Below are 11206 nucleotides of genomic sequence, written 5' to 3' on the forward strand. Positions count from 1 at the left end.
TTTTCTTAATAGGATAAGTTGTTAAAAATCCTGAAGAATTAAAATTTACCTGTCATAATTGTAAAACTCTTTTGAAATTCCTTTATCAGAATCGTGAATTCACCAATCTTAATTCCACCTTTACCATCAGAAACAGTTAACGTTGTTTTCATGATATAGTGTCCATGCAACGATTCTTTTCCAGTGGCTTTGTTATGCATATATATTACAATATAAGCTGAAGCAGAGCAAAATGAACTCCAAGATATGAAAACAGAGGCTTTTTTTCTTTTTGCGGTTGCTGTTTTTAAGGTAGTATATGATTTTTATTTTGTTTGGGGTTTTCTCCCTATGGTTTATCCCCCTGATTTTGGTACCCTGTATTTTGTGTATACATTTACCTTAATTAGGGAATGAAAGAGGAAAAACAAAATGGTGAGAAAAAAGACAAAGGGCAAACCAAAGGGCAAGACAATATATGGGAAATGTACATATCAGCTTGTGAGAGGTATTGAGGAGAAGGAAAACTGTGAGAAAAATGAGGGAGGAGGTAACAAGTATGAAAAGTTATGTATTAAGTACTTTTCAATTACTGACGGGATCATTGCAAGATAATGTTAAAGCATGCATAGATGCCTCACCAGCAGTCACTCAAGGAATGGCATATGCTGCAGCAATGAAAGGAGAATCATTCAGTGCTTATGAACAAAAATTACATAAGACACGACCTCAGGCCAGAAATGGGGTCTGTTTCTCATGTGGCCAGTCAGAACACATGAGTAAAGATTTTCAACAAAAGCAAAATAAACCTAGTAAAAATAAAAAGGGTAAAGCGCCTGGACTTTGTCCACGATGAAAGAAAGGCAATCATTGGAAAAATGAGTGTAGATCAAAATATTATAAGGATAGAATTCTCCTAACAGTAGAAGAAAAGGAGGCAAAAAACAAGAAGAGGGGTGCTCCCTACGCCCCTTAAACGAAAGAGGGGAAATACCTACTGTTACACAAAAATCCCCTAAGGGATCAGTTCCATTAAATCCCTTGTCTCCTCCATTTACAGTATGGGATTTACCAAGAGCTACTCCAGGAAGTGCAGGGTTTGATCTGGCAGCAAAAAGAGATTGCATCATCTCTACCATGCATGCTGTTCAGCTAATAGAAACTCAAGTTTATGGTTCTGTAATTGAAGGAACTGTGGGCTTGATAATTGGTAGAAGCTCAAATTATAACAAAACTTTGAGGTATTACCCGGAGTAGTTGATGCAGATTACCAAGGGAAAATTAACGTAACGGTAAGGTCTTTAAAAAATATGCAAATACCTATGGATCAAAGATTAGCTCAAATCTTAATTTTAAATTATGTCCATCTTCCAAATCAAATCCTAAAACAAGATCGAGGTACAGGAGGTTTCAGTTCCACAGAAACTGTGGCCTGGGTACAATCTATTTCTACGGATTGACCCATGAAAACTATAAAATTGGATAGAAAGCCTATTAAAGATCTCTTGGACACAGGGGCAGACCCAACATGTATTTCAGGAAAAGACTGGCCCTCATCCTGGCCAATTATGAAGACAGAATCTACATTAATGGGATTGGGTATGGCTAACAATGTTGCTCAAGTTCAAAGATTTTAAAGTGGGAGTGTGAAAATAGATTTGGAAACTTTCAACCTTATATTATATCTTCTTTGCCCTTACATTATGGGGCAGAGACATTTTGCAAAATATTGAACTAAAATTCGTTACTGCAGATTCCTTTACTGTACAAAATTTTTCATAGGGACCGCTGATGAGAAGTTTGCTGATGCAATATCATGGAAAAATGATCAGCCTGTGTGGGTTGATCAGTGGTGCCTAACTCAAGAGAAGATACAGGCTGTGGGATAATTGGTAAATGAGCAAATACAGAAAGGATATTTAGAGGAATCCGATAGCCCTTGGAATACTCCAATTTTTGTAATTAAAAAGAAATCTGGGTAATGGAGGTTGTTACAAGACCTCAGAGCCATTAATAACACCATGTATGACATGGGGGCTCTTCAGCCAAGACTTCCATTTCCTGTGGCTGTTCCTAAAGGACATTATATAATAATCATTTATTGTCAGGATTTTTTAAACAATAAAATTGGATCCTAATGATTTTCAAAGATTTGCATTTCATGTGCCCTGGCAGAGATATCAGTGGAAGGTCTTGCCACAAGGCATGAAAAATTCTCCTACATTGTGTAAAAAATTTGTGGATAAAGCTTTACAAAAAACTAGGGAAGAGTTTTCTAACGCTTATATTATTCATTATATGGACGATATTTTAATAGCTGCTAAAAGTAAACATTTAACAGAACAAATTTTAACAATTAACCATTGAGTAATTAACCAACTTTGGTTTGCTTATTTTCCAGATAAAATTCAACATAATAAACCTTCAAACTATTTAGGAAAAACAATACATCATGTCACAAAAATGAGTATTAGGCTAGATAAATTAAAAACATTAAATGATTTTCAAAAATTACTAGGAAACATAAATTGGGTTAGACCCTACTTGAAAATTACCACAGGAGAATTACACCCATTGTTTGAAGCCTTAAAAGGGGATTCTAATCTTAAATCTAAGAGACAATTCACTCCAATAATGTTAGAAAAATTTCATTGGTGGAAGAAAAGTTACAAGCAAAAGTGGTCCAATTGGACTATAATAAAGACTGGGATATTATAATATTAAAGACATCTTATAAAAGATGTTTATGGCAAGATGGAGTCCTGGAATAGCTTCACGTGCCTCACAGTCAGACAAGAATGATAGCTTCTTATGTATATTTGTGCAGCCAACTCATTGGCAAGGCAAGGAGTAGGTCCTGAGAGTTACTTGAGAAAGAAATTTATAATATAATTATAACTTATAATAAAAAACAATTAAAATATTATTACAGAATGATGAGAATTGGAAATTAGCATTATTAAATTATACAGGACAAATAAAATTTCATGTTCCTCAACATCCTTCATTAAAATTTGTGGAAGAGGTAAAAACCATTTTTCCATTAGTGGTAACAACACTTTTCGAAGGAGCTCTAACAGTTTTTACTGATGGGTTCTCAAATGGAACTTCAGTGGTATACATTCCAGACCATTCCCTATTATTAAAAGGGATCTGACATTTCAGAGCAACAGGAAGAAATTATTGCTGTAATTTTAGCTTTAACCATATTTCGCCAGCAGCATAACATTTGCACAGACTCTAAGCATATGGTTAACTTATTTCCTGCCATAGAGACAGCTCTTTTATCAGGACAATTAAAAATTATAGACTTGTTACAACAGTTACAAAAATTAATTCAACTTAGAAAAGAAAAATTATTTATTGAACACATAAGAGACATACAAATTTACCAGGTTCTCTTTCATTTGGAAATATGATGGCTGACTTATTAACTAGAGAAACCATCATGCTTTATTTATAATTAATCACCTTAATACTAATCAACAAAATCTTACACTTATGCAAAAACATTGGAGCGAAATTGGATTTAAAGTTCAGCCAAAAGTTAAAAGGAAAGATTTGCTCAGAGGCACCTGGAAAGGGCCTGATGTATTAATCACCTCGGGAAGAGGGTATACATGTGTGTTTCCACAGGAGCCGCGTCACCCATCTGGAATCGCAACCGACTTGTGTGCCCTACAAAAATAAGAGAAACCCTGGGGAAAAAAAAAACAAAACAGAAGATGCAAATGAAGAAAGCGATGCCAAAGCTCAAAAGTCTTCCCCTTTCTCCTCAACAGGCGAAGACAACAAAAGAAGCCCAACCACCAACCTGGGAATAAATTAAGAAACTCACCCATTCTGCGGAGGAGATTGTTGTTTCTACAGGAAAGACTATCACTGTTGAAAATAGGTTTCTTGCTATGCTTGCCATTATTGCTGTGCAGGCAGTGTCTGTTTCAGGAGAACAATACTGGACATATGTTCCTAATCCTCCTCTTCTACATCCTATGGGATGGGGTGGGGGGATGAGGATATAATACAAGTAATGACAAATAATAGTGACCTGCTAGGGGGTTTGGAGGACTATTCTAATTCTCATATGACTTCTCAAACAATTAATTATGAAGGAATGACAGATACCACTCCAATTTGCATAACGCTATCAGGAGAAAATATCCATGGGTGTTGGCCTATAAACTATAGAACTTTTTTGACTGATAACCTTGATCAATCCAATGATAAAAAGTTCTAAAAAAGATTGATGTGGTAAATTGGCATGATGACATTAGGCTTTCATACTTATAACGAATCCTTTTTCATTCCCAAAAGGAATATACATTTAGGTAACTGCCTACAAAATATCATGACAAAGATCAGTTTGGGGATGTATTAATTACCTCACTGAAATGGTGAGAATGTGGATTTCAAAAGGCTTCTTTTAACAAGCCTTTGGGGCACCAGATAGTATTTTTTATTTTTCCATTGCTAACCCCGATTATGATTATGCCGCCTACTTAAAACATAATTCAGGAAAGTTTAATGGCTATGCTCCTGATAGGCACGGGGAACCCCTGAAAAGATGGCTCACTCCAGCGTGGGTGGCTTCTGTTTTGGTGAGTCACTCTCCCTTTCACAATAAAATGGGCATTCATCTGTATTTGTTTAGACTTTTTGCAGCAACAAACATGATTTTACTGAAAAAGCCCAAAGAAACTAAGAGTACTGCAATTGGGGTAAGAGCATGTGTAGATTATCCTATGGGAATTTTATCTAGAAAACTAGATAATTTAATCATTATTAATCAAGGAAAATCTTATTATATTAGCTGTAAGGATTATATTTTTACTAATTGTCTTACTTCTCTGGATAAAACATATTCTGTAATTTTTATTTTAAAAAGACCTTCATATGTAATGTTACGTGTAGATCTATAAAATGACCCTTGGTTTAAAAATTCTGCTTTACAAATGCTGAAAATTCTGGATATTATGTTGCAGCCAAAACGCTTTGTTGCGGCCTTGATTTTAGGAATAAATGCTTTATTAACAGTAATTAGCTCTTTAGCGATTTCTACAGCAGCCTTAGTAAATGAAGTAAACACTGCTCATTTTGTTACTGATTTAAACAAATATGTTTCATTAGCCCTAGCAGAACAACAAAATATAGACAAAAAGTTAGAAATGAAAATAAATCCTCTGGAGGAAGTGGTTCTGGCTATAGGTCAGGAAGTTAAAAATTTAAAAACACAACTCTCAGTTAAATGTCATGCTAGTTTGAAATATATCTGTGTTACTGTTCTAAAATATAGCTTTTCTTTTAATTGGAATGCCACCAAAAATCATTTGTTAGGAGTCTGGAGAGATAAAGATAGCTCTCATGTTATGGAGGCTTTACAGGATAAAATTATAGCAGTTAGTAAAGCTCATTTAGATGTAAAAAACTTACAATCTTTGGCAGCATTATTTAAGCATAACGTGGAGGCTCTCAATCCTCTGGATTGGATTAATGTAATAATAATAAATACCATTGTCAGATCAATTCTCCCAATTCTTATTCTTATATTTCCAGTCATTTTCCGGATGATCTTTAGATTTATCTCTTCTGTGCACCAAGACATTCATGAGCTTCAATTAAAAAATAAAAAAGGAAGAAATGCCATGACACCTCCTGCTGAATCTGCATGAGAGATCATGCCAGACAAAGCATAAGCTTCATGGAAGCATGCTTGCAGGAAGGGGTGTTGGTTCAAGGCTTCCTCTATACTTGGCTGCACCTTTATTGCCTCTACCTTTATTCTAACTATATTTTTCTTGGCAGTACATTTGTTTCCTTTATTCTTGTTTTGGCTATTTTTCTATTGATCCACGAACAGAGCATGTGAAGCCACTTACCCTCGTCCCTATCCTTGCTCTTCTCTGCTCTCTCTCTCTACTTCTACTCCTCTTGCAGGCCGCCTCACATCCTCTGCGCATGTACATCTGCCCCTGGGAGACCCTGGCCACTGCTGACACCACATTGAGGCCCCCGACTCTCCCCCTACCTCCCCTCTGTCCAGTCCCCTCTTCCCCTTGGCTCCGCCCCCTACCCTTGCCAAAAACATCAGCCCTGACTGGGCCCTAAGGCTTCCAGGCTATGGGAATTACAGCCTCACCTCAGCTCTGCACTCCCTGCCAACCCTAGCGCTTGCTCAGGGGATCAAATCTCCCCTAAGCCCCACCTCTAGAGGAGACTCTCCTCCAAGCCTCTCCACTCCACATATCAAGAACGTGCACAGTGACTCAGTTAGAGAGAGAGACAGAGAGAGAGACTGAGAGACTGAGAGACTGAGAGAGATTGTTGGGGATAACTACCTCTCAAGGACTCAGAACAAAGCACACTTTGGGATGACTCAGCACACAGCATACTTCAAAAAACAGCACAAAGCACACTATGTAAAAGACTCAGCACAATGTGTCCTTTGAAGGACTTAGCATATAGTAGCTTTGGGATGACTCAGCACACAACACCCTTTGAAGGAGGGAGTCCATAGCACGCCCTGTATAGGACTCAGTGCATGGCATGCTTTGAAAAACTCAGCACATAGCACTCTTTCCCAGGACTCAGCATATAGCACCCTGTGTTAAGACTATTTAAATACTTATACTTCAGCAGAAAAGCAACATGTTTAACAACTGTTACAAATAAAGTAATAAATCAGAATATATTACTATACTAATCATTGAATGGATTTTTAGTGGCAGTCAAACATGTAAGAAATGAGGTAATATGCCATTCGTTTGCACTTAATAAGTGAGAAAGAATTTTCTAGGTCTTCTAAAATATATCATAAGTTTAATGAAGAAACTATTCTGTCATGTCATATGATAATCAGATAAAGATGATATTAGAGCAAAGAAGAGATTGTACTAAGTTTTGGGATGTTAATGTATGTACTTATTTTGGTTTTGGAAAATTGTGAGGATTTCAAATTGGGGTATTGTTCTTGCTAGGCTGGCATTATGTCAGTGGTTAATTTTAGGATAAGGGTTCCCTTTCCACAAAAACATGCACCTGATCTGTCCTTTTAAGTTTCCCATCATCAATTGCATCAGAGTTGCACACCAACTTGTCTAGCTTCCTGGATCCTGCAGTCCTTCCAACGTTAGTCTCTAGATAGTGCAGGATGGTGGAAATGATCTAATGCACCCAGCTATAGATTGAGAAGGAACTCCCCTAAAATTTGGCCTGGTTTCTGTTCTCAAGCCTCCTAAGTAGTTAAAAGTACAGATTGGAGCCCCTGGTGCCAAACAGTAACAGTATTTTTAAAGCAATTAGACATTTATATGACACGTTTGTGATTACCTCAGGAAAAGAATAAAAGAGCAATGAAGCATAGAGGACAAACAGAATTTTAGCTAGCTACTCACAGGATGAATCAGCTTAGCTAGCTACTCTGGAGGCCGAGATCTGAAAACCACTTTTCAAAGCCAGTACAATCATGAAAAAACATGTGATTATCTCCAAAAAACCAGAAGTGCATCAGTGGCTCAAGTGGTAGACCACTACTTTGGGCACAGATGCTTAGAGCAGGAATGATGAATGCATGCATGAGCACATGAACATGCACGTGTGTGTACAGGCACGTGTGTGCACACACACACACAGATGAGTATTTCAATGCAGAGTTCTTTATTTTTTTTTACCTTGCTGTACTTTATTTCCCTGTATTAGTTCACAAATTAACAAAATCAGCTAAGCACCTATTTACATACAACTCATCATGTTTCTCTAAAGTCTACTCTCTTTTGGGCAGCCTGCTCTTATTTGACCCAAAAGTAAATTATTCAAGAGATCAATTCATCTCCCTCATCTCTGTAATGTTAGATGACTGTTTAAGTTCTTCCTAGCAATATAATTTTGTGAAATCCTACATCAAGCAGCATATTTCTTTCATGAAATGGGAAGCCTCTGGAAAAAAATAAACTATAGGTTTTACTCCTCCTGGCAAGCATCTGGAAATTTATTATCTTCATATAATCAATGATATGTCTGTGTATGCCAAAAACGGCTGTGAAAATAAAAAGACCCTTCTAAGCACATAGAATTCGTATACCATTAATAGGTATGAAGGTTTTTTTTTTATTATTCTGAAAATACCATACAGAAGAGTTTCAATTACATGGGCAAGATAATGAGTACATTTCTTATCAAGCATTGTTGCCTCCTCTTTTGTTTCCACTTCCTATCACTTTCCATCTCATCCCTCCTGCCCCTCCCCCCATTATGCCCCTCCTTGAGAAAATTTTAAAGTTCATTATTCGACAAAACATCTTGTACATCTCATTGTTACAATGGGTCCAACTCTATCCTTTTTTAAAAGATTTGTTTTTTCCTTTCCCTTCCACAAACTATACCAACATAAAATACAGTGAAAACAGGAGCTATATTGTGGGGAAGGGACATACAAAGCAACAAAAATTCATCTTATAAATATGTTAGAAACAATCGCATGAAAGAAAGAATATTTGAATGCTTATCTTGGGGTACATTTCACCTAACATCAACGAATCGGACCTTTTCTGCTTGTCTCAGACATATCCTATTTATTGCCAATAAGGGAAACCATGGGGACTATGTGTACTTGGACCTGGCATAGTTCACTTAATATAATTTTTTCCAAGACATTCATTTTCCTAACAATGGGGCAATGTCATTATTTCTGATGGAGGCAAAAATTCCATTGTGTATATATACCACAATTTATTGATCCGTTCATCTACTGAGGGGCATGTGGGTTGGTTCCAAGCTTAGCTATGGTAAATAATATTGCCATAAACATAGTTGTGCTGGGAGCTTTAGTGTGGTCTTCTTTGTGATCATTTGCGTAAATGCCCAAAAGTGTGATTCCTGGGTCATAGGGGAGCTCCATATGAAGTCTTTTGAGGAACCTCCATACCCCTTTCCAAAGTGGTTGAACAAGTTTACACTACCACCAACAATGCAGTAGGGTTCCCCTATCCACATCTCCTCCTGCATCTGTTGTTATTAGAGTTCTTGATTATAGCCATTCTAACTGGGATGAGGTGGTATCTCAATGTTGTTTTGATTTGCATTTTTTATAGCTAGGGGGGTTTAGCATTTCTTCATGTGTCTATTGGCCATCTTTCCTTCCTCTTCAGAGTAGTTTCTCTTTAAGCCTTTAGCCCACTTATTTATTGGACTGTTGATTCTTTTATGATTTGTTTTTGGGGGATTTAATTTTTTGGAGTTCCAGATATATTTTAGATATGAGACCCTTGTCCATTGTATGGCTAGTGAAGATCTTCTCCCAATTTGTGGACTTTCTATGGATCTTGCTAGCTATGTCCTTTGCCATATAGAAGCTCTGCAATTTCATGCAGTTCCATTTGTCAACCTTTCTATGATTTGTTGTGTTTCTGGGTCTCTATTAAGCAATTTTCAGCCTGTACCAAGGAGATCTAGGGTTTCTTCTATTCCATCCTGTAATATTTTCAGAGTGTCTTCATATTGTGAGGTCTTTGATCCATTGGGAGTTGATTCTGCTACAGGGTGATATATAAGGATCTAGATTTATTTTTCTACAAGTAGTTAACCAATTTTGAGAGCACCATTTACTGAAGAGGCTGTCTTTCTTCCATTCTATTTTTTTCAGCTCCCTTATCAAAGATTAGATGGCTGTAGGTCTTTAGGTTCATTTCAATTCTATTCCATTTGTCCTGAGGTCTGTTCTTGTGCCAGTACCAAGCTGTTTTGCTTACTATGGCTTTGTAGAAGAGTTTGAAATTTGGTACTGATTTTCCTCCAACACTGTTCTTTCTGTTAACGATCATTTTTGCTATTCAGGGTCTTTTATTGTTCCATATGAATTTTTGGATTGCCTTTCCTATGTCCTTGAAAAATGAGGTTGGAATATTGATAGGTATCACATTCAATTTGTAGATAGCATTGGGAAGTTTTTCCATTATCACGATTTGATCTTTCCAATCTAGGAACATGGGAGTTTTCCACTTTCTAAGTTTGTTTTGATTTCCTTTTACAGGTATTTAAAGTTTTCATCATAGAGGTCCTTCACTCCTTTGATTAAGTTAATTCATAGGTATTTTATTTTTTGTGGGGCTATTACGAATGGAGTTGCTTTCTTAATTTCAGCCAGAATTTTCTCATTGTAGGCATACAGAAAAGCCATTGGTTTTTGAGGGTTAATTTCATACCCTTCTAGTTTGCCCAAGTTTTGAGTAACCTGGAGTAACTTGGGAGCGGGGTCTTTAAATACAAGATCATGTCATCTGCAAAGAGGGAAAGTTATACTTCTTTCCCTATTGGGTTCTTCTTTATGTTTGAATTGAAGAGCAGTAGAGAGTGGGCCTCCTTGTCTCGTTCCAGAGATTAGAGGGAATAGCTTTAGATTTTCACCATTGAGTATAATGCTTTCTGTAGTTTTGTCATGCACAACCTTTATTGTATTGAGGAATGTTCCATAGATTCCTAATTTTTCCAGGACCTTCACCATAAAAGGGTGTTGGATCTTGTCAAAAGCTTTTTCTGCAACTATTGAGATAACCATGTGGTTCTTATCCTTGCTCTTGTTGATGTGATGAATTATGTTAATTGATTTGTGTATATTGAAGCAGCTTTGCATCCCTGAAATGAATCCTGTTTGCTCATGGTGTATGATTTTTTGGATGAATTGTTGAAGTTGATTAGCCAAAATTTTGGTGAGAGGCTTTGCATCAATGTTCATCAAAGAAATGGGTCTATAGTTCTCTTTCTTTGATGAGGGTTTGGGGATGAGGGTTATGATGGCTTCATAGAAAGAGTTCGGTAGTGAACTTTCTCTTTCAATTTCATTGATGATTTCGAGGAGTATTGGTGTGATTTCTGCTCTGAAGGCCTTGTAGAATTCTGCTGTATAACCATCTATTCCTGGGTTTTTCTTAGATGGGAGTTCTCTTATTGCTCTTTCTATTTCAATGCTTGATATGTGCCTGTTAAGATGTTTTAACTCATCTTAGTTTCAGCATGTCAATATTTGCCAGGAAAATGTCCATTTCTGCCAAGTTCTCAAACATATTAGCATAAAGTTTTGAGCAGTATTCCTTTATAAGGTTCTGAATCTTGGTTGTTTTTGTAGTGATGTTTCCATTCTCATCTCTTACTTTATTAATTTGGGTGTGTTCTCTTCTTTTTCTTTTTTAAGGGTCTGTCAATTTTGTTAATTATTTTGAAGAACCTTCTCATTTTG

This window comes from Dipodomys merriami, unplaced genomic scaffold (genome assembly GCF_024711535.1).
Source record: "Dipodomys merriami isolate MVZ:Mamm:240054 unplaced genomic scaffold, mDipMer1.0.p SCAF_159, whole genome shotgun sequence".
Classification (NCBI taxonomy): Eukaryota; Metazoa; Chordata; class Mammalia; order Rodentia; family Heteromyidae; genus Dipodomys; species Dipodomys merriami.